This window comes from Schistocerca serialis, unplaced genomic scaffold (genome assembly GCF_023864345.2).
Source record: "Schistocerca serialis cubense isolate TAMUIC-IGC-003099 unplaced genomic scaffold, iqSchSeri2.2 HiC_scaffold_724, whole genome shotgun sequence".
Lineage (NCBI taxonomy): Eukaryota > Metazoa > Arthropoda > Insecta > Orthoptera > Acrididae > Schistocerca > Schistocerca serialis.
In genome coordinates, this window is record NW_026048326.1 from 1 (window position 1) to 25019 (window position 25019).

A 25019-nucleotide genomic window follows, 5' to 3' on the forward strand; every position below is an offset into this window, starting at 1 on the left:
CCATCGTGTCCGTGCACATAAGAGTAGTAAAGAATGGAGAACAGCGCAGTTTGGTTGTGCTTGGGGGCGTAGCTCAGTTGGTAGAGCGTTCGCTTTGCATGTGAAAGGTCCCGGTTCAAGCCCCGGCGCCTCCATGTTTTGTGGTCAGTTCGTGGCAAGTGTTGGTCGCGGCGAGCCTAAAGGCACGCAAGATGTTGCAAAGCCAGCGTCACAGACTCGTATACTGACGTAAGGAGAGCAAGACGTAAATGTGAGGACCGGCTGTTGTCGAGGTGTCATCGAGTGCAAATCTGCCTTAGGTAAAACGGCCTAACCTCAGTGAAGTCTAGAGAGTGAACAACACTTTCGTCTACCTCAGAGCGTTGGCCGAACGCTATTTTCGACGTCGTGCGTGCCACTTTGATTTTGGCCGACTACGATTCGATACAGAATCCAGGAAACCTGAAAGACACCCTCACAGACACATTGAGAGTAGTGTTTGTCTGCGGAATAATTGGAGTGCAAGGGTCTGTGCAATTGATATGGCTGTATGTAGCGCAGTTCGTCAGCAGGGGGCGTAGCTCAGATGGTAGAGCGCTCGCTTAGCATGCGAGAGGTACTGGGATCGATACCCAGCGCCTCCAGAATTTTTAACACACCAACATGCGCACACTGCCATGCAAGTGGAATAATTCACAGCCAGAAAATGTGTCAAGGCAGATACGAGCGAACGATTAGCAGCCACAATTGGCAAGCGTGCTGTAATGCGCAGGAAGTACCCTCCTCCCACCACTACACTTAATTTAGAAACAGTACACGTGTTCCCATAAGATTCTCAAACGTATGTCGGAAAGATCAGCCTTGCGCCGAATTCACAAAAATCCCACTGCACATTCCAATTCTTTACGTGCAGTCGGCTGCTACTGGTGTTGCTAGTTGTGACTGCTGATGACAGATGCCGTAGCAATCAATTCATGGAGTGAGTTGTATGTTTTGCGATACTCTGTCTCTGACAAGCAAGCAGAGGTGACATAGGCGCGAATACGGGAAGCTTGCAGCCCCTCGCTGCCTGCAGACACCGAGCAGCCACACTAGGTGGGCGGCCTAAGCCGTCGGCGAAATGTGCTCACTCGCTTGGGCGCGACGTCAAGCTCTAAATAAGGCTGTCACTAGCGTGAGCGTTGCGTGAGCGTCGTGTAAAGTCGGAAAAGTCGTCTGCATGGGTGAGTGCCATGTTTGGGGAGCGTTTCGTAGTTTGCGCAGTGCAATGGAGACGCGGAAACTTGTTGTGGCCCAGTCTTTTGCAGTTGGACGACAAGAGTGGTACACAGTAGTAAAGTGCGAGGCAGTGAGTTGGCATGAACAGTCGAGTGCACAATGGGGCTTCAGATGTGCTTGTTACCTCAGGTGCTGTGTGATTGTCGACATGGAGTGAAAACAGAGCAACTTGTGACTGCCCCTTCAATTTAAGACGTTAAAAACGGACGGAATTTGCAGTCGTAATACCAGAGCATCGAAACTACTTGGAACTCTTGTGTATATGAACGCGTCCGCGCCTTTGTACTCTGTTCCCTTCAGCCCTGCAAACCAACCAACCATCGTGTCCGTGCACATAAGAGTAGTAAAGAATGGAGAACAGCGCAGTTTGGTTGTGCTTGGGGGCGTAGCTCAGTTGGTAGAGCGTTCGCTTTGCATGTGAAAGGTCCCGGGTTCAAGCCCCGGCGCCTCCATGTTTTGTGGTCAGTTCGTGGCAAGTGTTGGTCGCGGCGAGCCTAAAGGCACGCAAGATGTTGCAAAGCCAGCGTCACAGACTCGTATACTGACGTAAGGAGAGCAAGACGTAAATGTGAGGACCGGCTGTTGTCGAGGTGTCATCGAGTGCAAATCTGCCTTAGGTAAAACGGCCTAACCTCAGTGAAGTCTAGAGAGTGAACAACACTTTCGTCTACCTCAGAGCGTTGGCCGAACGCTATTTTCGACGTCGTGCGTGCCACTTTGATTTTGGCCGACTACGATTCGATACAGAATCCAGGAAACCTGAAAGACACCCTCACAGACACATTGAGAGTAGTGTTTGTCTGCGGAATAATTGGAGTGCAAGGGTCTGTGCAATTGATATGGCTGTATGTAGCGCAGTTCGTCAGCAGGGGGCGTAGCTCAGATGGTAGAGCGCTCGCTTAGCATGCGAGAGGTACTGGGATCGATACCCAGCGCCTCCAGAATTTTTAACACACCAACATGCGCACACTGCCATGCAAGTGGAATAATTCACAGCCAGAAAATGTGTCAAGGCAGATACGAGCGAACGATTAGCAGCCACAATTGGCAAGCGTGCTGTAATGCGCAGGAAGTACCCTCCTCCCACCACTACACTTAATTTAGAAACAGTACACGTGTTCCCATAAGATTCTCAAACGTATGTCGGAAAGATCAGCCTTGCGCCGAATTCACAAAAATCCCACTGCACATTCCAATTCTTTACGTGCAGTCGGCTGCTACTGGTGTTGCTAGTTGTGACTGCTGATGACAGATGCCGTAGCAATCAATTCATGGAGTGAGTTGTATGTTTTGCGATACTCTGTCTCTGACAAGCAAGCAGAGGTGACATAGGCGCGAATACGGGAAGCTTGCAGCCCCTCGCTGCCTGCAGACACCGAGCAGCCACACTAGGTGGGCGGCCTAAGCCGTCGGCGAAATGTGCTCACTCGCTTGGGCGCGACGTCAAGCTCTAAATAAGGCTGTCACTAGCGTGAGCGTTGCGTGAGCGTCGTGTAAAGTCGGAAAAGTCGTCTGCATGGGTGAGTGCCATGTTTGGGGAGCGTTTCGTAGTTTGCGCAGTGCAATGGAGACGCGGAAACTTGTTGTGGCCCAGTCTTTTGCAGTTGGACGACAAGAGTGGTACACAGTAGTAAAGTGCGAGGCAGTGAGTTGGCATGAACAGTCGAGTGCACAATGGGGCTTCAGATGTGCTTGTTACCTCAGGTGCTGTGTGATTGTCGACATGGAGTGAAAACAGAGCAACTTGTGACTGCCCCTTCAATTTAAGACGTTAAAAACGGACGGAATTTGCAGTCGTAATACCAGAGCATCGAAACTACTTGGAACTCTTGTGTATATGAACGCGTCCGCGCCTTTGTACTCTGTTCCCTTCAGCCCTGCAAACCAACCAACCATCGTGTCCGTGCACATAAGAGTAGTAAAGAATGGAGAACAGCGCAGTTTGGTTGTGCTTGGGGGCGTAGCTCAGTTGGTAGAGCGTTCGCTTTGCATGTGAAAGGTCCCGGGTTCAAGCCCCGGCGCCTCCATGTTTTGTGGTCAGTTCGTGGCAAGTGTTGGTCGCGGCGAGCCTAAAGGCACGCAAGATGTTGCAAAGCCAGCGTCACAGACTCGTATACTGACGTAAGGAGAGCAAGACGTAAATGTGAGGACCGGCTGTTGTCGAGGTGTCATCGAGTGCAAATCTGCCTTAGGTAAAACGGCCTAACCTCAGTGAAGTCTAGAGAGTGAACAACACTTTCGTCTACCTCAGAGCGTTGGCCGAACGCTATTTTCGACGTCGTGCGTGCCACTTTGATTTTGGCCGACTACGATTCGATACAGAATCCAGGAAACCTGAAAGACACCCTCACAGACACATTGAGAGTAGTGTTTGTCTGCGGAATAATTGGAGTGCAAGGGTCTGTGCAATTGATATGGCTGTATGTAGCGCAGTTCGTCAGCAGGGGGCGTAGCTCAGATGGTAGAGCGCTCGCTTAGCATGCGAGAGGTACTGGGATCGATACCCAGCGCCTCCAGAATTTTTAACACACCAACATGCGCACACTGCCATGCAAGTGGAATAATTCACAGCCAGAAAATGTGTCAAGGCAGATACGAGCGAACGATTAGCAGCCACAATTGGCAAGCGTGCTGTAATGCGCAGGAAGTACCCTCCTCCCACCACTACACTTAATTTAGAAACAGTACACGTGTTCCCATAAGATTCTCAAACGTATGTCGGAAAGATCAGCCTTGCGCCGAATTCACAAAAATCCCACTGCACATTCCAATTCTTTACGTGCAGTCGGCTGCTACTGGTGTTGCTAGTTGTGACTGCTGATGACAGATGCCGTAGCAATCAATTCATGGAGTGAGTTGTATGTTTTGCGATACTCTGTCTCTGACAAGCAAGCAGAGGTGACATAGGCGCGAATACGGGAAGCTTGCAGCCCCTCGCTGCCTGCAGACACCGAGCAGCCACACTAGGTGGGCGGCCTAAGCCGTCGGCGAAATGTGCTCACTCGCTTGGGCGCGACGTCAAGCTCTAAATAAGGCTGTCACTAGCGTGAGCGTTGCGTGAGCGTCGTGTAAAGTCGGAAAAGTCGTCTGCATGGGTGAGTGCCATGTTTGGGGAGCGTTTCGTAGTTTGCGCAGTGCAATGGAGACGCGGAAACTTGTTGTGGCCCAGTCTTTTGCAGTTGGACGACAAGAGTGGTACACAGTAGTAAAGTGCGAGGCAGTGAGTTGGCATGAACAGTCGAGTGCACAATGGGGCTTCAGATGTGCTTGTTACCTCAGGTGCTGTGTGATTGTCGACATGGAGTGAAAACAGAGCAACTTGTGACTGCCCCTTCAATTTAAGACGTTAAAAACGGACGGAATTTGCAGTCGTAATACCAGAGCATCGAAACTACTTGGAACTCTTGTGTATATGAACGCGTCCGCGCCTTTGTACTCTGTTCCCTTCAGCCCTGCAAACCAACCAACCATCGTGTCCGTGCACATAAGAGTAGTAAAGAATGGAGAACAGCGCAGTTTGGTTGTGCTTGGGGGCGTAGCTCAGTTGGTAGAGCGTTCGCTTTGCATGTGAAAGGTCCCGGGTTCAAGCCCCGGCGCCTCCATGTTTTGTGGTCAGTTCGTGGCAAGTGTTGGTCGCGGCGAGCCTAAAGGCACGCAAGATGTTGCAAAGCCAGCGTCACAGACTCGTATACTGACGTAAGGAGAGCAAGACGTAAATGTGAGGACCGGCTGTTGTCGAGGTGTCATCGAGTGCAAATCTGCCTTAGGTAAAACGGCCTAACCTCAGTGAAGTCTAGAGAGTGAACAACACTTTCGTCTACCTCAGAGCGTTGGCCGAACGCTATTTTCGACGTCGTGCGTGCCACTTTGATTTTGGCCGACTACGATTCGATACAGAATCCAGGAAACCTGAAAGACACCCTCACAGACACATTGAGAGTAGTGTTTGTCTGCGGAATAATTGGAGTGCAAGGGTCTGTGCAATTGATATGGCTGTATGTAGCGCAGTTCGTCAGCAGGGGGCGTAGCTCAGATGGTAGAGCGCTCGCTTAGCATGCGAGAGGTACTGGGATCGATACCCAGCGCCTCCAGAATTTTTAACACACCAACATGCGCACACTGCCATGCAAGTGGAATAATTCACAGCCAGAAAATGTGTCAAGGCAGATACGAGCGAACGATTAGCAGCCACAATTGGCAAGCGTGCTGTAATGCGCAGGAAGTACCCTCCTCCCACCACTACACTTAATTTAGAAACAGTACACGTGTTCCCATAAGATTCTCAAACGTATGTCGGAAAGATCAGCCTTGCGCCGAATTCACAAAAATCCCACTGCACATTCCAATTCTTTACGTGCAGTCGGCTGCTACTGGTGTTGCTAGTTGTGACTGCTGATGACAGATGCCGTAGCAATCAATTCATGGAGTGAGTTGTATGTTTTGCGATACTCTGTCTCTGACAAGCAAGCAGAGGTGACATAGGCGCGAATACGGGAAGCTTGCAGCCCCTCGCTGCCTGCAGACACCGAGCAGCCACACTAGGTGGGCGGCCTAAGCCGTCGGCGAAATGTGCTCACTCGCTTGGGCGCGACGTCAAGCTCTAAATAAGGCTGTCACTAGCGTGAGCGTTGCGTGAGCGTCGTGTAAAGTCGGAAAAGTCGTCTGCATGGGTGAGTGCCATGTTTGGGGAGCGTTTCGTAGTTTGCGCAGTGCAATGGAGACGCGGAAACTTGTTGTGGCCCAGTCTTTTGCAGTTGGACGACAAGAGTGGTACACAGTAGTAAAGTGCGAGGCAGTGAGTTGGCATGAACAGTCGAGTGCACAATGGGGCTTCAGATGTGCTTGTTACCTCAGGTGCTGTGTGATTGTCGACATGGAGTGAAAACAGAGCAACTTGTGACTGCCCCTTCAATTTAAGACGTTAAAAACGGACGGAATTTGCAGTCGTAATACCAGAGCATCGAAACTACTTGGAACTCTTGTGTATATGAACGCGTCCGCGCCTTTGTACTCTGTTCCCTTCAGCCCTGCAAACCAACCAACCATCGTGTCCGTGCACATAAGAGTAGTAAAGAATGGAGAACAGCGCAGTTTGGTTGTGCTTGGGGGCGTAGCTCAGTTGGTAGAGCGTTCGCTTTGCATGTGAAAGGTCCCGGGTTCAAGCCCCGGCGCCTCCATGTTTTGTGGTCAGTTCGTGGCAAGTGTTGGTCGCGGCGAGCCTAAAGGCACGCAAGATGTTGCAAAGCCAGCGTCACAGACTCGTATACTGACGTAAGGAGAGCAAGACGTAAATGTGAGGACCGGCTGTTGTCGAGGTGTCATCGAGTGCAAATCTGCCTTAGGTAAAACGGCCTAACCTCAGTGAAGTCTAGAGAGTGAACAACACTTTCGTCTACCTCAGAGCGTTGGCCGAACGCTATTTTCGACGTCGTGCGTGCCACTTTGATTTTGGCCGACTACGATTCGATACAGAATCCAGGAAACCTGAAAGACACCCTCACAGACACATTGAGAGTAGTGTTTGTCTGCGGAATAATTGGAGTGCAAGGGTCTGTGCAATTGATATGGCTGTATGTAGCGCAGTTCGTCAGCAGGGGGCGTAGCTCAGATGGTAGAGCGCTCGCTTAGCATGCGAGAGGTACTGGGATCGATACCCAGCGCCTCCAGAATTTTTAACACACCAACATGCGCACACTGCCATGCAAGTGGAATAATTCACAGCCAGAAAATGTGTCAAGGCAGATACGAGCGAACGATTAGCAGCCACAATTGGCAAGCGTGCTGTAATGCGCAGGAAGTACCCTCCTCCCACCACTACACTTAATTTAGAAACAGTACACGTGTTCCCATAAGATTCTCAAACGTATGTCGGAAAGATCAGCCTTGCGCCGAATTCACAAAAATCCCACTGCACATTCCAATTCTTTACGTGCAGTCGGCTGCTACTGGTGTTGCTAGTTGTGACTGCTGATGACAGATGCCGTAGCAATCAATTCATGGAGTGAGTTGTATGTTTTGCGATACTCTGTCTCTGACAAGCAAGCAGAGGTGACATAGGCGCGAATACGGGAAGCTTGCAGCCCCTCGCTGCCTGCAGACACCGAGCAGCCACACTAGGTGGGCGGCCTAAGCCGTCGGCGAAATGTGCTCACTCGCTTGGGCGCGACGTCAAGCTCTAAATAAGGCTGTCACTAGCGTGAGCGTTGCGTGAGCGTCGTGTAAAGTCGGAAAAGTCGTCTGCATGGGTGAGTGCCATGTTTGGGGAGCGTTTCGTAGTTTGCGCAGTGCAATGGAGACGCGGAAACTTGTTGTGGCCCAGTCTTTTGCAGTTGGACGACAAGAGTGGTACACAGTAGTAAAGTGCGAGGCAGTGAGTTGGCATGAACAGTCGAGTGCACAATGGGGCTTCAGATGTGCTTGTTACCTCAGGTGCTGTGTGATTGTCGACATGGAGTGAAAACAGAGCAACTTGTGACTGCCCCTTCAATTTAAGACGTTAAAAACGGACGGAATTTGCAGTCGTAATACCAGAGCATCGAAACTACTTGGAACTCTTGTGTATATGAACGCGTCCGCGCCTTTGTACTCTGTTCCCTTCAGCCCTGCAAACCAACCAACCATCGTGTCCGTGCACATAAGAGTAGTAAAGAATGGAGAACAGCGCAGTTTGGTTGTGCTTGGGGGCGTAGCTCAGTTGGTAGAGCGTTCGCTTTGCATGTGAAAGGTCCCGGGTTCAAGCCCCGGCGCCTCCATGTTTTGTGGTCAGTTCGTGGCAAGTGTTGGTCGCGGCGAGCCTAAAGGCACGCAAGATGTTGCAAAGCCAGCGTCACAGACTCGTATACTGACGTAAGGAGAGCAAGACGTAAATGTGAGGACCGGCTGTTGTCGAGGTGTCATCGAGTGCAAATCTGCCTTAGGTAAAACGGCCTAACCTCAGTGAAGTCTAGAGAGTGAACAACACTTTCGTCTACCTCAGAGCGTTGGCCGAACGCTATTTTCGACGTCGTGCGTGCCACTTTGATTTTGGCCGACTACGATTCGATACAGAATCCAGGAAACCTGAAAGACACCCTCACAGACACATTGAGAGTAGTGTTTGTCTGCGGAATAATTGGAGTGCAAGGGTCTGTGCAATTGATATGGCTGTATGTAGCGCAGTTCGTCAGCAGGGGGCGTAGCTCAGATGGTAGAGCGCTCGCTTAGCATGCGAGAGGTACTGGGATCGATACCCAGCGCCTCCAGAATTTTTAACACACCAACATGCGCACACTGCCATGCAAGTGGAATAATTCACAGCCAGAAAATGTGTCAAGGCAGATACGAGCGAACGATTAGCAGCCACAATTGGCAAGCGTGCTGTAATGCGCAGGAAGTACCCTCCTCCCACCACTACACTTAATTTAGAAACAGTACACGTGTTCCCATAAGATTCTCAAACGTATGTCGGAAAGATCAGCCTTGCGCCGAATTCACAAAAATCCCACTGCACATTCCAATTCTTTACGTGCAGTCGGCTGCTACTGGTGTTGCTAGTTGTGACTGCTGATGACAGATGCCGTAGCAATCAATTCATGGAGTGAGTTGTATGTTTTGCGATACTCTGTCTCTGACAAGCAAGCAGAGGTGACATAGGCGCGAATACGGGAAGCTTGCAGCCCCTCGCTGCCTGCAGACACCGAGCAGCCACACTAGGTGGGCGGCCTAAGCCGTAGGCGAAATGTGCTCACTCGCTTGGGCGCGACGTCAAGCTCTAAATAAGGCTGTCACTAGCGTGAGCGTTGCGTGAGCGTCGTGTAAAGTCGGAAAAGTCGTCTGCATGGGTGAGTGCCATGTTTGGGGAGCGTTTCGTAGTTTGCGCAGTGCAATGGAGACGCGGAAACTTGTTGTGGCCCAGTCTTTTGCAGTTGGACGACAAGAGTGGTACACAGTAGTAAAGTGCGAGGCAGTGAGTTGGCATGAACAGTCGAGTGCACAATGGGGCTTCAGATGTGCTTGTTACCTCAGGTGCTGTGTGATTGTCGACATGGAGTGAAAACAGAGCAACTTGTGACTGCCCCTTCAATTTAAGACGTTAAAAACGGACGGAATTTGCAGTCGTAATACCAGAGCATCGAAACTACTTGGAACTCTTGTGTATATGAACGCGTCCGCGCCTTTGTACTCTGTTCCCTTCAGCCCTGCAAACCAACCAACCATCGTGTCCGTGCACATAAGAGTAGTAAAGAATGGAGAACAGCGCAGTTTGGTTGTGCTTGGGGGCGTAGCTCAGTTGGTAGAGCGTTCGCTTTGCATGTGAAAGGTCCCGGGTTCAAGCCCCGGCGCCTCCATGTTTTGTGGTCAGTTCGTGGCAAGTGTTGGTCGCGGCGAGCCTAAAGGCACGCAAGATGTTGCAAAGCCAGCGTCACAGACTCGTATACTGACGTAAGGAGAGCAAGACGTAAATGTGAGGACCGGCTGTTGTCGAGGTGTCATCGAGTGCAAATCTGCCTTAGGTAAAACGGCCTAACCTCAGTGAAGTCTAGAGAGTGAACAACACTTTCGTCTACCTCAGAGCGTTGGCCGAACGCTATTTTCGACGTCGTGCGTGCCACTTTGATTTTGGCCGACTACGATTCGATACAGAATCCAGGAAACCTGAAAGACACCCTCACAGACACATTGAGAGTAGTGTTTGTCTGCGGAATAATTGGAGTGCAAGGGTCTGTGCAATTGATATGGCTGTATGTAGCGCAGTTCGTCAGCAGGGGGCGTAGCTCAGATGGTAGAGCGCTCGCTTAGCATGCGAGAGGTACTGGGATCGATACCCAGCGCCTCCAGAATTTTTAACACACCAACATGCGCACACTGCCATGCAAGTGGAATAATTCACAGCCAGAAAATGTGTCAAGGCAGATACGAGCGAACGATTAGCAGCCACAATTGGCAAGCGTGCTGTAATGCGCAGGAAGTACCCTCCTCCCACCACTACACTTAATTTAGAAACAGTACACGTGTTCCCATAAGATTCTCAAACGTATGTCGGAAAGATCAGCCTTGCGCCGAATTCACAAAAATCCCACTGCACATTCCAATTCTTTACGTGCAGTCGGCTGCTACTGGTGTTGCTAGTTGTGACTGCTGATGACAGATGCCGTAGCAATCAATTCATGGAGTGAGTTGTATGTTTTGCGATACTCTGTCTCTGACAAGCAAGCAGAGGTGACATAGGCGCGAATACGGGAAGCTTGCAGCCCCTCGCTGCCTGCAGACACCGAGCAGCCACACTAGGTGGGCGGCCTAAGCCGTCGGCGAAATGTGCTCACTCGCTTGGGCGCGACGTCAAGCTCTAAATAAGGCTGTCACTAGCGTGAGCGTTGCGTGAGCGTCGTGTAAAGTCGGAAAAGTCGTCTGCATGGGTGAGTGCCATGTTTGGGGAGCGTTTCGTAGTTTGCGCAGTGCAATGGAGACGCGGAAACTTGTTGTGGCCCAGTCTTTTGCAGTTGGACGACAAGAGTGGTACACAGTAGTAAAGTGCGAGGCAGTGAGTTGGCATGAACAGTCGAGTGCACAATGGGGCTTCAGATGTGCTTGTTACCTCAGGTGCTGTGTGATTGTCGACATGGAGTGAAAACAGAGCAACTTGTGACTGCCCCTTCAATTTAAGACGTTAAAAACGGACGGAATTTGCAGTCGTAATACCAGAGCATCGAAACTACTTGGAACTCTTGTGTATATGAACGCGTCCGCGCCTTTGTACTCTGTTCCCTTCAGCCCTGCAAACCAACCAACCATCGTGTCCGTGCACATAAGAGTAGTAAAGAATGGAGAACAGCGCAGTTTGGTTGTGCTTGGGGGCGTAGCTCAGTTGGTAGAGCGTTCGCTTTGCATGTGAAAGGTCCCGGGTTCAAGCCCCGGCGCCTCCATGTTTTGTGGTCAGTTCGTGGCAAGTGTTGGTCGCGGCGAGCCTAAAGGCACGCAAGATGTTGCAAAGCCAGCGTCACAGACTCGTATACTGACGTAAGGAGAGCAAGACGTAAATGTGAGGACCGGCTGTTGTCGAGGTGTCATCGAGTGCAAATCTGCCTTAGGTAAAACGGCCTAACCTCAGTGAAGTCTAGAGAGTGAACAACACTTTCGTCTACCTCAGAGCGTTGGCCGAACGCTATTTTCGACGTCGTGCGTGCCACTTTGATTTTGGCCGACTACGATTCGATACAGAATCCAGGAAACCTGAAAGACACCCTCACAGACACATTGAGAGTAGTGTTTGTCTGCGGAATAATTGGAGTGCAAGGGTCTGTGCAATTGATATGGCTGTATGTAGCGCAGTTCGTCAGCAGGGGGCGTAGCTCAGATGGTAGAGCGCTCGCTTAGCATGCGAGAGGTACTGGGATCGATACCCAGCGCCTCCAGAATTTTTAACACACCAACATGCGCACACTGCCATGCAAGTGGAATAATTCACAGCCAGAAAATGTGTCAAGGCAGATACGAGCGAACGATTAGCAGCCACAATTGGCAAGCGTGCTGTAATGCGCAGGAAGTACCCTCCTCCCACCACTACACTTAATTTAGAAACAGTACACGTGTTCCCATAAGATTCTCAAACGTATGTCGGAAAGATCAGCCTTGCGCCGAATTCACAAAAATCCCACTGCACATTCCAATTCTTTACGTGCAGTCGGCTGCTACTGGTGTTGCTAGTTGTGACTGCTGATGACAGATGCCGTAGCAATCAATTCATGGAGTGAGTTGTATGTTTTGCGATACTCTGTCTCTGACAAGCAAGCAGAGGTGACATAGGCGCGAATACGGGAAGCTTGCAGCCCCTCGCTGCCTGCAGACACCGAGCAGCCACACTAGGTGGGCGGCCTAAGCCGTCGGCGAAATGTGCTCACTCGCTTGGGCGCGACGTCAAGCTCTAAATAAGGCTGTCACTAGCGTGAGCGTTGCGTGAGCGTCGTGTAAAGTCGGAAAAGTCGTCTGCATGGGTGAGTGCCATGTTTGGGGAGCGTTTCGTAGTTTGCGCAGTGCAATGGAGACGCGGAAACTTGTTGTGGCCCAGTCTTTTGCAGTTGGACGACAAGAGTGGTACACAGTAGTAAAGTGCGAGGCAGTGAGTTGGCATGAACAGTCGAGTGCACAATGGGGCTTCAGATGTGCTTGTTACCTCAGGTGCTGTGTGATTGTCGACATGGAGTGAAAACAGAGCAACTTGTGACTGCCCCTTCAATTTAAGACGTTAAAAACGGACGGAATTTGCAGTCGTAATACCAGAGCATCGAAACTACTTGGAACTCTTGTGTATATGAACGCGTCCGCGCCTTTGTACTCTGTTCCCTTCAGCCCTGCAAACCAACCAACCATCGTGTCCGTGCACATAAGAGTAGTAAAGAATGGAGAACAGCGCAGTTTGGTTGTGCTTGGGGGCGTAGCTCAGTTGGTAGAGCGTTCGCTTTGCATGTGAAAGGTCCCAGGTTCAAGCCCCGGCGCCTCCATGTTTTGTGGTCAGTTCGTGGCAAGTGTTGGTCGCGGCGAGCCTAAAGGCATGCAAGATGTTGCAAAGCCAGCGTCACAGACTCGTATACTGACGTAAGGAGAGCAAGACGTAAATGTGAGGACCGGCTGTTGTCGAGGTGTCATCGAGTGCAAATCTGCCTTAGGTAAAACGGCCTAACCTCAGTGAAGTCTAGAGAGTGAACAACACTTTCGTCTACCTCAGAGCGTTGGCCGAACGCTATTTTCGACGTCGTGCGTGCCACTTTGATTTTGGCCGACTACGATTCGATACAGAATCCAGGAAACCTGAAAGACACCCTCACAGACACATTGAGAGTAGTGTTTGTCTGCGGAATAATTGGAGTGCAAGGGTCTGTGCAATTGATATGGCTGTATGTAGCGCAGTTCGTCAGCAGGGGGCGTAGCTCAGATGGTAGAGCGCTCGCTTAGCATGCGAGAGGTACTGGGATCGATACCCAGCGCCTCCAGAATTTTTAACACACCAACATGCGCACACTGCCATGCAAGTGGAATAATTCACAGCCAGAAAATGTGTCAAGGCAGATACGAGCGAACGATTAGCAGCCACAATTGGCAAGCGTGCTGTAATGCGCAGGAAGTACCCTCCTCCCACCACTACACTTAATTTAGAAACAGTACACGTGTTCCCATAAGATTCTCAAACGTATGTCGGAAAGATCAGCCTTGCGCCGAATTCACAAAAATCCCACTGCACATTCCAATTCTTTACGTGCAGTCGGCTGCTACTGGTGTTGCTAGTTGTGACTGCTGATGACAGATGCCGTAGCAATCAATTCATGGAGTGAGTTGTATGTTTTGCGATACTCTGTCTCTGACAAGCAAGCAGAGGTGACATAGGCGCGAATACGGGAAGCTTGCAGCCCCTCGCTGCCTGCAGACACCGAGCAGCCACACTAGGTGGGCGGCCTAAGCCGTCGGCGAAATGTGCTCACTCGCTTGGGCGCGACGTCAAGCTCTAAATAAGGCTGTCACTAGCGTGAGCGTTGCGTGAGCGTCGTGTAAAGTCGGAAAAGTCGTCTGCATGGGCGAGTGCCATGTTTGGGGAGCGTTTCGTAGTTTGCGCAGTGCAATGGAGACGCGGAAACTTGTTGTGGCCCAGTCTTTTGCAGTTGGACGACAAGAGTGGTACACAGTAGTAAAGTGCGAGGCAGTGAGTTGGCATGAACAGTCGAGTGCACAATGGGGCTTCAGATGTGCTTGTTACCTCAGGTGCTGTGTGATTGTCGACATGGAGTGAAAACAGAGCAACTTGTGACTGCCCCTTCAATTTAAGACGTTAAAAACGGACGGAATTTGCAGTCGTAATACCAGAGCATCGAAACTACTTGGAACTCTTGTGTATATGAACGCGTCCGCGCCTTTGTACTCTGTTCCCTTCAGCCCTGCAAACCAACCAACCATCGTGTCCGTGCACATAAGAGTAGTAAAGAATGGAGAACAGCGCAGTTTGGTTGTGCTTGGGGGCGTAGCTCAGTTGGTAGAGCGTTCGCTTTGCATGTGAAAGGTCCCAGGTTCAAGCCCCGGCGCCTCCATGTTTTGTGGTCAGTTCGTGGCAAGTGTTGGTCGCGGCGAGCCTAAAGGCACGCAAGATGTTGCAAAGCCAGCGTCACAGACTCGTATACTGACGTAAGGAGAGCAAGACGTAAATGTGAGGACCGGCTGTTGTCGAGGTGTCATCGAGTGCAAATCTGCCTTAGGTAAAACGGCCTAACCTCAGTGAAGTCTAGAGAGTGAACAACACTTTCGTCTACCTCAGAGCGTTGGCCGAACGCTATTTTCGACGTCGTGCGTGCCACTTTGATTTTGGCCGACTACGATTCGATACAGAATCCAGGAAACCTGAAAGACACCCTCACAGACACATTGAGAGTAGTGTTTGTCTGCGGAATAATTGGAGTGCAAGGGTCTGTGCAATTGATATGGCTGTATGTAGCGCAGTTCGTCAGCAGGGGGCGTAGCTCAGATGGTAGAGCGCTCGCTTAGCATGCGAGAGGTACTGGGATCGATACCCAGCGCCTCCAGAATTTTTAACACACCAACATGCGCACACTGCCATGCAAGTGGAATAATTCACAGCCAGAAAATGTGTCAAGGCAGATACGAGCGAACGATTAGCAGCCACAATTGGCAAGCGTGCTGTAATGCACAGGAAGTACCCTCCTCCCACCACTACACTTAATTTAGAAACAGTACACGTGTTCCCATAAGATTCTCAAACGTATGTCGGAAAGATCAGCCTTGCGCCGAATTCACAAAAATCCCACTGCACATTCCAATTCTTTACGTGCAGTCGGCTGCTACTGGTGTTGCTAGTTGTGACTGCTGATGACAGATGCCGTAGCAATCAATTCATGGAGTGAGTTGTATGTTTTGCGATACTCTGTCTCTGACAAGCAAGCAGAGGTGACATAGGCGCGAATACGGGAAGCTTGCAGCCCCTCGCTGCCTGCAGACACCGAGCAGCCACACTAGGTGGGCGGCCTAAGCCGTAGGCGAAATGTGCTCACTCGCTTGGGCGCGACGTCAAGCTCTAAATAAGGCTGTCACTAGCGTGAGCGTTGCGTGAGCGTCGTGTAAAGTCGGAAAAGTCGTCTGCATGGGTGAGTGCCATGTTTGGGGAGCGTTTCGTAGTTTGCGCAGTGCAATGGAGACGCGGAAACTTGTTGTGGCCCAGTCTTTTGCAGTTGGACGACAAGAGTGGTACACAGTAGTAAAGTGCGAGGCAGTGAGTTGGCATGAACAGTCGAGTGCACAATGGGGCTTCAGATGTGCTTGTTACCTCAGGTGCTGTGTGATTGTCGACATGGAGTGAAAACAGAGCAACTTGTGACTGCCCCTTCAATTTAAGACGTTAAAAACGGACGGAATTTGCAGTCGTAATACCAGAGCATCGAAACTACTTGGAACTCTTGTGTATATGAACGCGTCCGCGCCTTTGTACTCTGTTCCCTTCAGCCCTGCAAACCAACCAACCATCGTGTCCGTGCACATAAGAGTAGTAAAGAATGGAGAACAGCGCAGTTTGGTTGTGCTTGGGGGCGTAGCTCAGTTGGTAGAGCGTTCGCTTTGCATGTGAAAGGTCCCGGGTTCAAGCCCCGGCGCCTCCATGTTTTGTGGTCAGTTCGTGGCAAGTGTTGGTCGCGGCGAGCCTAAAGGCACGCAAGATGTTGCAAAGCCAGCGTCACAGACTCGTATACTGACGTAAGGAGAGCAAGACGTAAATGTGAGGACCGGCTGTTGTCGAGGTGTCATCGAGTGCAAATCTGCCTTAGGTAAAACGGCCTAACCTCAGTGAAGTCTAGAGAGTGAACAACACTTTCGTCTACCTCAGAGCGTTGGCCGAACGCTATTTTCGACGTCGTGCGTGCCACTTTGATTTTGGCCGACTACGATTCGATACAGAATCCAGGAAACCTGAAAGACACCCTCACAGACACATTGAGAGTAGTGTTTGTCTGCGGAATAATTGGAGTGCAAGGGTCTGTGCAATTGATATGGCTGTATGTAGCGCAGTTCGTCAGCAGGGGGCGTAGCTCAGATGGTAGAGCGCTCGCTTAGCATGCGAGAGGTACTGGGATCGATACCCAGCGCCTCCAGAATTTTTAACACACCAACATGCGCACACTGCCATGCAAGTGGAATAATTCACAGCCAGAAAATGTGTCAAGGCAGATACGAGCGAACGATTAGCAGCCACAATTGGCAAGCGTGCTGTAATGCGCAGGAAGTACCCTCCTCCCACCACTACACTTAATTTAGAAACAGTACACGTGTTCCCATAAGATTCTCAAACGTATGTCGGAAAGATCAGCCTTGCGCCGAATTCACAAAAATCCCACTGCACATTCCAATTCTTTACGTGCAGTCGGCTGCTACTGGTGTTGCTAGTTGTGACTGCTGATGACAGATGCCGTAGCAATCAATTCATGGAGTGAGTTGTATGTTTTGCGATACTCTGTCTCTGACAAGCAAGCAGAGGTGACATAGGCGCGAATACGGGAAGCTTGCAGCCCCTCGCTGCCTGCAGACACCGAGCAGCCACACTAGGTGGGCGGCCTAAGCCGTCGGCGAAATGTGCTCACTCGCTTGGGCGCGACGTCAAGCTCTAAATAAGGCTGTCACTAGCGTGAGCGTTGCGTGAGCGTCGTGTAAAGTCGGAAAAGTCGTCTGCATGGGTGAGTGCCATGTTTGGGGAGCGTTTCGTAGTTTGCGCAGTGCAATGGAGACGCGGAAACTTGTTGTGGCCCAGTCTTTTGCAGTTGGACGACAAGAGTGGTACACAGTAGTAAAGTGCGAGGCAGTGAGTTGGCATGAACAGTCGAGTGCACAATGGGGCTTCAGATGTGCTTGTTACCTCAGGTGCTGTGTGATTGTCGACATGGAGTGAAAACAGAGCAACTTGTGACTGCCCCTTCAATTTAAGACGTTAAAAACGGACGGAATTTGCAGTCGTAATACCAGAGCATCGAAACTACTTGGAACTCTTGTGTATATGAACGCGTCCGCGCCTTTGTACTCTGTTCCCTTCAGCCCTGCAAACCAACCAACCATCGTGTCCGTGCACATAAGAGTAGTAAAGAATGGAGAACAGCGCAGTTTGGTTGTGCTTGGGGGCGTAGCTCAGGTGGTAGAGCGTTCGCTTTGCATGTGAAAGGTCCCGGGTTCAAGCCCCGGCGCCTCCATGTTTTGTGGTCAGTTCGTGGCAAGTGTTGGTCGCGGCGAGCCTAAAGGCACGCAAGATGTTGCAAAGCCAGCGTCACAGACTCGTATACTGACGTAAGGAGAGCAAGACGTAAATGTGAGGACCGGCTGTTGTCGAGGTGTCATCGAGTGCAAATCTGCCTTAGGTAAAACGGCCTAACCTCAGTGAAGTCTAGAGAGTGAACAACACTTTCGTCTACCTCAGAGCGTTGGCCGAACGCTATTTTCGACGTCGTGCGTGCCACTTTGATTTTGGCCGACTACGATTCGATACAGAATCCAGGAAACCTGAAAGACACCCTCACAGACACATTGAGAGTAGTGTTTGTCTGCGGAATAATTGGAGTGCAAGGGTCTGTGCAATTGATATGGCTGTATGTAGCGCAGTTCGTCAGCAGGGGGCGTAGCTCAGATGGTAGAGCGCTCGCTTAGCATGCGAGAGGTACTGGGATCGATACCCAGCGCCTCCAGAATTTTTAACACACCAACATGCGCACACTGCCATGCAAGTGGAATAATTCACAGCCAGAAAATGTGTCAAGGCAGATACGAGCGAACGATTAGCAGCCACAATTGGCAAGCGTGCTGTAATGCGCAGGAAGTACCCTCCTCCCACCACTACACTTAATTTAGAAACAGTACACGTGTTCCCATAAGATTCTCAAACGTATGTCGGAAAGATCAGCCTTGCGCCGAATTCACAAAAATCCCACTGCACATTCCAATTCTTTACGTGCAGTCGGCTGCTACTGGTGTTGCTAGTTGTGACTGCTGATGACAGATGCCGTAGCAATCAATTCATGGAGTGAGTTGTATGTTTTGCGATACTCTGTCTCTGACAAGCAAGCAGAGGTGACATAGGCGCGAATACGGGAAGCTTGCAGCCCCTCGCTGCCTGCAGACACCGAGCAGCCACACTAGGTGGGCGGCCTAAGCCGTCGGCGAAATGTGCTCACTCGCTTGGGCGCGACGTCAAGCTCTAAATAAGGCTGTCACTAGCGTGAGCGTTGCGTGAGCGTCGTGTAAAGTCGGAAAAGTCGTCTGCATGGGTGAGTGCCATGTTTGGGGAGCGTTTCGTAGTTTGCGCAGTGCAATGGAGACGCGGAAACTTGTTGTGGCCCAGTCTTTTGCAGTTGGACGACAAGAGTGGTACACAGTAGTAAAGTGCGAGGCAGTGAGTTGGCATGAACAGTCGAGTGCACAATGGGGCTTCAGATGTGCTTGTTACCTCAGGTGCTGTGTGATTGTCGACATGGAGTGAAAACAGAGCAACTTGTGACTGCCCCTTCAATTTAAGACGTTAAAAACGGACGGAATTTGCAGTCGTAATACCAGAGCATCGAAACTACTTGGAACTCTTGTGTATATGAACGCGTCCGCGCCTTTGTACTCTGTTCCCTTCAGCCCTGCAAACCAACCAACCATCGTGTCCGTGCACATAAGAGTAGTAAAGAATGGAGAACAGCGCAGTTTGGTTGTGCTTGGGGGCGTAGCTCAGGTGGTAGAGCGTTCGCTTTGCATGTGAAAGGTCCCGGGTTCAAGCCCCGGCGCCTCCATGTTTTGTGGTCAGTTCGTGGCAAGTGTTGGTCGCGGCGAGCCTAAAGGCACGCAAGATGTTGCAAAGCCAGCGTCACAGACTCGTATACTGACGTAAGGAGAGCAAGACGTAAATGTGAGGACCGGCTGTTGTCGAGGTGTCATCGAGTGCAAATCTGCCTTAGGTAAAACGGCCTAACCTCAGTGAAGTCTAGAGAGTGAACAACACTTTCGTCTACCTCAGAGCGTTGGCCGAACGCTATTTTCGACGTCGTGCGTGCCACTTTGATTTTGGCCGACTACGATTCGATACAGAATCCAGGAAACCTGAAAGACACCCTCACAGACACATTGAGAGTAGTGTTTGTCTGCGGAATAATTGGAGTGCAAGGGTCTGTGCAATTGATATGGCTGTATGTAGCGCAGTTCGTCAGCAGGGGGCGTAGCTCAGATGGTAGAGCGCTCGCTTAGCATGCGAGAGGTACTGGGATCGATACCCAGCGCCTCCAGAATTTTTAACACACCAACATGCGCACACTGCCATGCAAGTGGAATAATTCACAGCCAGAAAATGTGTCAAGGCAGATACGAGCGAACGATTAGCAGCCACAATTGGCAAGCGTGCTGTAATGCGCAGGAAGTACCCTCCTCCCACCACTACACTTAATTTAGAAACAGTACACGTGTTCCCATAAGATTCTCAAACGTATGTCGGAAAGATCAGCCTTGCGCCGAATTCACAAAAATCCCACTGCACATTCCAATTCTTTACGTGCAGTCGGCTGCTACTGGTGTTGCTAGTTGTGACTGCTGATGACAGATGCCGTAGCAATCAATTCATGGAGTGAGTTGTATGTTTTGCGATACTCTGTCTCTGACAAGCAAGCAGAGGTGACATAGGCGCGAATACGGGAAGCTTGCAGCCCCTCGCTGCCTGCAGACACCGAGCAGCCACACTAGGTGGGCGGCCTAAGCCGTCGGCGAAATGTGCTCACTCGCTTGGGCGCGACGTCAAGCTCTAAATAAGGCTGTCACTAGCGTGAGCGTTGCGTGAGCGTCGTGTAAAGTCGGAAAAGTCGTCTGCATGGGTGAGTGCCATGTTTGGGGAGCGTTTCGTAGTTTGCGCAGTGCAATGGAGACGCGGAAACTTGTTGTGGCCCAGTCTTTTGCAGTTGGACGACAAGAGTGGTACACAGTAGTAAAGTGCGAGGCAGTGAGTTGGCATGAACAGTCGAGTGCACAATGGGGCTTCAGATGTGCTTGTTACCTCAGGTGCTGTGTGATTGTCGACATGGAGTGAAAACAGAGCAACTTGTGACTGCCCCTTCAATTTAAGACGTTAAAAACGGACGGAATTTGCAGTCGTAATACCAGAGCATCGAAACTACTTGGAACTCTTGTGTATATGAACGCGTCCGCGCCTTTGTACTCTGTTCCCTTCAGCCCTGCAAACCAACCAACCATCGTGTCCGTGCACATAAGAGTAGTAAAGAATGGAGAACAGCGCAGTTTGGTTGTGCTTGGGGGCGTAGCTCAGTTGGTAGAGCGTTCGCTTTGCATGTGAAAGGTCCCGGGTTCAAGCCCCGGCGCCTCCATGTTTTGTGGTCAGTTCGTGGCAAGTGTTGGTCGCGGCGAGCCTAAAGGCACGCAAGATGTTGCAAAGCCAGCGTCACAGACTCGTATACTGACGTAAGGAGAGCAAGACGTAAATGTGAGGACCGGCTGTTGTCGAGGTGTCATCGAGTGCAAATCTGCCTTAGGTAAAACGGCCTAACCTCAGTGAAGTCTAGAGAGTGAACAACACTTTCGTCTACCTCAGAGCGTTGGCCGAACGCTATTTTCGACGTCGTGCGTGCCACTTTGATTTTGGCCGACTACGATTCGATACAGAATCCAGGAAACCTGAAAGACACCCTCACAGACACATTGAGAGTAGTGTTTGTCTGCGGAATAATTGGAGTGCAAGGGTCTGTGCAATTGATATGGCTGTATGTAGCGCAGTTCGTCAGCAGGGGGCGTAGCTCAGATGGTAGAGCGCTCGCTTAGCATGCGAGAGGTACTGGGATCGATACCCAGCGCCTCCAGAATTTTTAACACACCAACATGCGCACACTGCCATGCAAGTGGAATAATTCACAGCCAGAAAATGTGTCAAGGCAGATACGAGCGAACGATTAGCAGCCACAATTGGCAAGCGTGCTGTAATGCGCAGGAAGTACCCTCCTCCCACCACTACACTTAATTTAGAAACAGTACACGTGTTCCCATAAGATTCTCAAACGTATGTCGGAAAGATCAGCCTTGCGCCGAATTCACAAAAATCCCACTGCACATTCCAATTCTTTACGTGCAGTCGGCTGCTACTGGTGTTGCTAGTTGTGACTGCTGATGACAGATGCCGTAGCAATCAATTCATGGAGTGAGTTGTATGTTTTGCGATACTCTGTCTCTGACAAGCAAGCAGAGGTGACATAGGCGCGAATACGGGAAGCTTGCAGCCCCTCGCTGCCTGCAGACACCGAGCAGCCACACTAGGTGGGCGGCCTAAGCCGTCGGCGAAATGTGCTCACTCGCTTGGGCGCGACGTCAAGCTCTAAATAAGGCTGTCACTAGCGTGAGCGTTGCGTGAGCGTCGTGTAAAGTCGGAAAAGTCGTCTGCATGGGTGAGTGCCATGTTTGGGGAGCGTTTCGTAGTTTGCGCAGTGCAATGGAGACGCGGAAACTTGTTGTGGCCCAGTCTTTTGCAGTTGGACGACAAGAGTGGTACACAGTAGTAAAGTGCGAGGCAGTGAGTTGGCATGAACAGTCGAGTGCACAATGGGGCTTCAGATGTGCTTGTTACCTCAGGTGCTGTGTGATTGTCGACATGGAGTGAAAACAGAGCAACTTGTGACTGCCCCTTCAATTTAAGACGTTAAAAACGGACGGAATTTGCAGTCGTAATACCAGAGCATCGAAACTACTTGGAACTCTTGTGTATATGAACGCGTCCGCGCCTTTGTACTCTGTTCCCTTCAGCCCTGCAAACCAACCAACCATCGTGTCCGTGCACATAAGAGTAGTAAAGAATGGAGAACAGCGCAGTTTGGTTGTGCTTGGGGGCGTAGCTCAGTTGGTAGAGCGTTCGCTTTGCATGTGAAAGGTCCCGGGTTCAAGCCCCGGCGCCTCCATGTTTTGTGGTCAGTTCGTGGCAAGTGTTGGTCGCGGCGAGCCTAAAGGCACGCAAGATGTTGCAAAGCCAGCGTCACAGACTCGTATACTGACGTAAGGAGAGCAAGACGTAAATGTGAGGACCGGCTGTTGTCGAGGTGTCATCGAGTGCAAATCTGCCTTAGGTAAAACGGCCTAACCTCAGTGAAGTCTAGAGAGTGAACAACACTTTCGTCTACCTCAGAGCGTTGGCCGAACGCTATTTTCGACGTCGTGCGTGCCACTTTGATTTTGGCCGACTACGATTCGATACAGAATCCAGGAAACCTGAAAGACACCCTCACAGACACATTGAGAGTAGTGTTTGTCTGCGGAATAATTGGAGTGCAAGGGTCTGTGCAATTGATATGGCTGTATGTAGCGCAGTTCGTCAGCAGGGGGCGTAGCTCAGATGGTAGAGCGCTCGCTTAGCATGCGAGAGGTACTGGGATCGATACCCAGCGCCTCCAGAATTTTTAACACACCAACATGCGCACACTGCCATGCAAGTGGAATAATTCACAGCCAGAAAATGTGTCAAGGCAGATACGAGCGAACGATTAGCAGCCACAATTGGCAAGCGTGCTGTAATGCGCAGGAAGTACCCTCCTCCCACCACTACACTTAATTTAGAAACAGTACACGTGTTCCCATAAGATTCTCAAACGTATGTCGGAAAGATCAGCCTTGCGCCGAATTCACAAAAATCCCACTGCACATTCCAATTCTTTACGTGCAGTCGGCTGCTACTGGTGTTGCTAGTTGTGACTGCTGATGACAGATGCCGTAGCAATCAATTCATGGAGTGAGTTGTATGTTTTGCGATACTCTGTCTCTGACAAGCAAGCAGAGGTGACATAGGCGCGAATACGGGAAGCTTGCAGCCCCTCGCTGCCTGCAGACACCGAGCAGCCACACTAGGTGGGCGGCCTAAGCCGTCGGCGAAATGTGCTCACTCGCTTGGGCGCGACGTCAAGCTCTAAATAAGGCTGTCACTAGCGTGAGCGTTGCGTGAGCGTCGTGTAAAGTCGGAAAAGTCGTCTGCATGGGTGAGTGCCATGTTTGGGGAGCGTTTCGTAGTTTGCGCAGTGCAATGGAGACGCGGAAACTTGTTGTGGCCCAGTCTTTTGCAGTTGGACGACAAGAGTGGTACACAGTAGTAAAGTGCGAGGCAGTGAGTTGGCATGAACAGTCGAGTGCACAATGGGGCTTCAGATGTGCTTGTTACCTCAGGTGCTGTGTGATTGTCGACATGGAGTGAAAACAGAGCAACTTGTGACTGCCCCTTCAATTTAAGACGTTAAAAACGGACGGAATTTGCAGTCGTAATACCAGAGCATCGAAACTACTTGGAACTCTTGTGTATATGAACGCGTCCGCGCCTTTGTACTCTGTTCCCTTCAGCCCTGCAAACCAACCAACCATCGTGTCCGTGCACATAAGAGTAGTAAAGAATGGAGAACAGCGCAGTTTGGTTGTGCTTGGGGGCGTAGCTCAGTTGGTAGAGCGTTCGCTTTGCATGTGAAAGGTCCCGGGTTCAAGCCCCGGCGCCTCCATGTTTTGTGGTCAGTTCGTGGCAAGTGTTGGTCGCGGCGAGCCTAAAGGCACGCAAGATGTTGCAAAGCCAGCGTCACAGACTCGTATACTGACGTAAGGAGAGCAAGACGTAAATGTGAGGACCGGCTGTTGTCGAGGTGTCATCGAGTGCAAATCTGCCTTAGGTAAAACGGCCTAACCTCAGTGAAGTCTAGAGAGTGAACAACACTTTCGTCTACCTCAGAGCGTTGGCCGAACGCTATTTTCGACGTCGTGCGTGCCACTTTGATTTTGGCCGACTACGATTCGATACAGAATCCAGGAAACCTGAAAGACACCCTCACAGACACATTGAGAGTAGTGTTTGTCTGCGGAATAATTGGAGTGCAAGGGTCTGTGCAATTGATATGGCTGTATGTAGCGCAGTTCGTCAGCAGGGGGCGTAGCTCAGATGGTAGAGCGCTCGCTTAGCATGCGAGAGGTACTGGGATCGATACCCAGCGCCTCCAGAATTTTTAACACACCAACATGCGCACACTGCCATGCAAGTGGAATAATTCACAGCCAGAAAATGTGTCAAGGCAGATACGAGCGAACGATTAGCAGCCACAATTGGCAAGCGTGCTGTAATGCGCAGGAAGTACCCTCCTCCCACCACTACACTTAATTTAGAAACAGTACACGTGTTCCCATAAGATTCTCAAACGTATGTCGGAAAGATCAGCCTTGCGCCGAATTCACAAAAATCCCACTGCACATTCCAATTCTTTACGTGCAGTCGGCTGCTACTGGTGTTGCTAGTTGTGACTGCTGATGACAGATGCCGTAGCAATCAATTCATGGAGTGAGTTGTATGTTTTGCGATACTCTGTCTCTGACAAGCAAGCAGAGGTGACATAGGCGCGAATACGGGAAGCTTGCAGCCCCTCGCTGCCTGCAGACACCGAGCAGCCACACTAGGTGGGCGGCCTAAGCCGTCGGCGAAATGTGCTCACTCGCTTGGGCGCGACGTCAAGCTCTAAATAAGGCTGTCACTAGCGTGAGCGTTGCGTGAGCGTCGTGTAAAGTCGGAAAAGTCGTCTGCATGGGTGAGTGCCATGTTTGGGGAGCGTTTCGTAGTTTGCGCAGTGCAATGGAGACGCGGAAACTTGTTGTGGCCCAGTCTTTTGCAGTTGGACGACAAGAGTGGTACACAGTAGTAAAGTGCGAGGCAGTGAGTTGGCATGAACAGTCGAGTGCACAATGGGGCTTCAGATGTGCTTGTTACCTCAGGTGCTGTG

General features: G+C 50.8%; 32 non-coding genes across 32 annotated transcripts; all 32 read left to right on the forward strand.

Moving 5' to 3' along the window:
- The first annotated feature begins 62 nt into the window (after positions 1 to 62).
- Positions 63 to 134, forward strand: Trnaa-ugc (transfer RNA alanine (anticodon UGC)). The gene has a single exon. It is a non-coding gene; the product is annotated as a tRNA-Ala (tRNA).
- A 416-nt stretch (positions 135 to 550) lies between these two features.
- On the forward strand, positions 551 to 623 carry Trnaa-agc (transfer RNA alanine (anticodon AGC)). The gene has a single exon. It is a non-coding gene; the product is annotated as a tRNA-Ala (tRNA).
- A 1013-nt stretch (positions 624 to 1636) lies between these two features.
- On the forward strand, positions 1637 to 1709 carry Trnaa-ugc (transfer RNA alanine (anticodon UGC)). Its single transcript has one exon. It is a non-coding gene; the product is annotated as a tRNA-Ala (tRNA).
- A 416-nt stretch (positions 1710 to 2125) lies between these two features.
- Trnaa-agc (transfer RNA alanine (anticodon AGC)) lies at positions 2126 to 2198 on the forward strand. The gene has a single exon. It is a non-coding gene; the product is annotated as a tRNA-Ala (tRNA).
- A 1013-nt stretch (positions 2199 to 3211) lies between these two features.
- Trnaa-ugc (transfer RNA alanine (anticodon UGC)) lies at positions 3212 to 3284 on the forward strand. Its single transcript has one exon. It is a non-coding gene; the product is annotated as a tRNA-Ala (tRNA).
- Positions 3285 to 3700: 416 nt separating this feature from the next.
- Positions 3701 to 3773, forward strand: Trnaa-agc (transfer RNA alanine (anticodon AGC)). The gene has a single exon. It is a non-coding gene; the product is annotated as a tRNA-Ala (tRNA).
- Positions 3774 to 4786: 1013 nt separating this feature from the next.
- On the forward strand, positions 4787 to 4859 carry Trnaa-ugc (transfer RNA alanine (anticodon UGC)). Its single transcript has one exon. It is a non-coding gene; the product is annotated as a tRNA-Ala (tRNA).
- Positions 4860 to 5275: 416 nt separating this feature from the next.
- On the forward strand, positions 5276 to 5348 carry Trnaa-agc (transfer RNA alanine (anticodon AGC)). The gene has a single exon. It is a non-coding gene; the product is annotated as a tRNA-Ala (tRNA).
- Positions 5349 to 6361: 1013 nt separating this feature from the next.
- Trnaa-ugc (transfer RNA alanine (anticodon UGC)) lies at positions 6362 to 6434 on the forward strand. The gene has a single exon. It is a non-coding gene; the product is annotated as a tRNA-Ala (tRNA).
- Positions 6435 to 6850: 416 nt separating this feature from the next.
- Trnaa-agc (transfer RNA alanine (anticodon AGC)) lies at positions 6851 to 6923 on the forward strand. The gene has a single exon. It is a non-coding gene; the product is annotated as a tRNA-Ala (tRNA).
- Positions 6924 to 7936: 1013 nt separating this feature from the next.
- Trnaa-ugc (transfer RNA alanine (anticodon UGC)) lies at positions 7937 to 8009 on the forward strand. Its single transcript has one exon. It is a non-coding gene; the product is annotated as a tRNA-Ala (tRNA).
- Positions 8010 to 8425: 416 nt separating this feature from the next.
- On the forward strand, positions 8426 to 8498 carry Trnaa-agc (transfer RNA alanine (anticodon AGC)). Its single transcript has one exon. It is a non-coding gene; the product is annotated as a tRNA-Ala (tRNA).
- A 1013-nt stretch (positions 8499 to 9511) lies between these two features.
- Trnaa-ugc (transfer RNA alanine (anticodon UGC)) lies at positions 9512 to 9584 on the forward strand. The gene has a single exon. It is a non-coding gene; the product is annotated as a tRNA-Ala (tRNA).
- A 416-nt stretch (positions 9585 to 10000) lies between these two features.
- On the forward strand, positions 10001 to 10073 carry Trnaa-agc (transfer RNA alanine (anticodon AGC)). The gene has a single exon. It is a non-coding gene; the product is annotated as a tRNA-Ala (tRNA).
- Positions 10074 to 11086: 1013 nt separating this feature from the next.
- On the forward strand, positions 11087 to 11159 carry Trnaa-ugc (transfer RNA alanine (anticodon UGC)). The gene has a single exon. It is a non-coding gene; the product is annotated as a tRNA-Ala (tRNA).
- A 416-nt stretch (positions 11160 to 11575) lies between these two features.
- On the forward strand, positions 11576 to 11648 carry Trnaa-agc (transfer RNA alanine (anticodon AGC)). Its single transcript has one exon. It is a non-coding gene; the product is annotated as a tRNA-Ala (tRNA).
- A 1013-nt stretch (positions 11649 to 12661) lies between these two features.
- Positions 12662 to 12734, forward strand: Trnaa-ugc (transfer RNA alanine (anticodon UGC)). Its single transcript has one exon. It is a non-coding gene; the product is annotated as a tRNA-Ala (tRNA).
- Positions 12735 to 13150: 416 nt separating this feature from the next.
- Positions 13151 to 13223, forward strand: Trnaa-agc (transfer RNA alanine (anticodon AGC)). Its single transcript has one exon. It is a non-coding gene; the product is annotated as a tRNA-Ala (tRNA).
- A 1013-nt stretch (positions 13224 to 14236) lies between these two features.
- On the forward strand, positions 14237 to 14309 carry Trnaa-ugc (transfer RNA alanine (anticodon UGC)). Its single transcript has one exon. It is a non-coding gene; the product is annotated as a tRNA-Ala (tRNA).
- A 416-nt stretch (positions 14310 to 14725) lies between these two features.
- On the forward strand, positions 14726 to 14798 carry Trnaa-agc (transfer RNA alanine (anticodon AGC)). Its single transcript has one exon. It is a non-coding gene; the product is annotated as a tRNA-Ala (tRNA).
- Positions 14799 to 15811: 1013 nt separating this feature from the next.
- Trnaa-ugc (transfer RNA alanine (anticodon UGC)) lies at positions 15812 to 15884 on the forward strand. Its single transcript has one exon. It is a non-coding gene; the product is annotated as a tRNA-Ala (tRNA).
- A 416-nt stretch (positions 15885 to 16300) lies between these two features.
- Trnaa-agc (transfer RNA alanine (anticodon AGC)) lies at positions 16301 to 16373 on the forward strand. Its single transcript has one exon. It is a non-coding gene; the product is annotated as a tRNA-Ala (tRNA).
- Positions 16374 to 17386: 1013 nt separating this feature from the next.
- On the forward strand, positions 17387 to 17459 carry Trnaa-ugc (transfer RNA alanine (anticodon UGC)). The gene has a single exon. It is a non-coding gene; the product is annotated as a tRNA-Ala (tRNA).
- Positions 17460 to 17875: 416 nt separating this feature from the next.
- Positions 17876 to 17948, forward strand: Trnaa-agc (transfer RNA alanine (anticodon AGC)). The gene has a single exon. It is a non-coding gene; the product is annotated as a tRNA-Ala (tRNA).
- Positions 17949 to 18961: 1013 nt separating this feature from the next.
- On the forward strand, positions 18962 to 19034 carry Trnaa-ugc (transfer RNA alanine (anticodon UGC)). The gene has a single exon. It is a non-coding gene; the product is annotated as a tRNA-Ala (tRNA).
- Positions 19035 to 19450: 416 nt separating this feature from the next.
- Positions 19451 to 19523, forward strand: Trnaa-agc (transfer RNA alanine (anticodon AGC)). Its single transcript has one exon. It is a non-coding gene; the product is annotated as a tRNA-Ala (tRNA).
- Positions 19524 to 20536: 1013 nt separating this feature from the next.
- Trnaa-ugc (transfer RNA alanine (anticodon UGC)) lies at positions 20537 to 20609 on the forward strand. Its single transcript has one exon. It is a non-coding gene; the product is annotated as a tRNA-Ala (tRNA).
- Positions 20610 to 21025: 416 nt separating this feature from the next.
- On the forward strand, positions 21026 to 21098 carry Trnaa-agc (transfer RNA alanine (anticodon AGC)). The gene has a single exon. It is a non-coding gene; the product is annotated as a tRNA-Ala (tRNA).
- Positions 21099 to 22111: 1013 nt separating this feature from the next.
- Positions 22112 to 22184, forward strand: Trnaa-ugc (transfer RNA alanine (anticodon UGC)). The gene has a single exon. It is a non-coding gene; the product is annotated as a tRNA-Ala (tRNA).
- A 416-nt stretch (positions 22185 to 22600) lies between these two features.
- Positions 22601 to 22673, forward strand: Trnaa-agc (transfer RNA alanine (anticodon AGC)). Its single transcript has one exon. It is a non-coding gene; the product is annotated as a tRNA-Ala (tRNA).
- A 1013-nt stretch (positions 22674 to 23686) lies between these two features.
- On the forward strand, positions 23687 to 23759 carry Trnaa-ugc (transfer RNA alanine (anticodon UGC)). The gene has a single exon. It is a non-coding gene; the product is annotated as a tRNA-Ala (tRNA).
- A 416-nt stretch (positions 23760 to 24175) lies between these two features.
- Trnaa-agc (transfer RNA alanine (anticodon AGC)) lies at positions 24176 to 24248 on the forward strand. The gene has a single exon. It is a non-coding gene; the product is annotated as a tRNA-Ala (tRNA).
- The last annotated feature ends 771 nt before the right edge of the window (positions 24249 to 25019 follow it).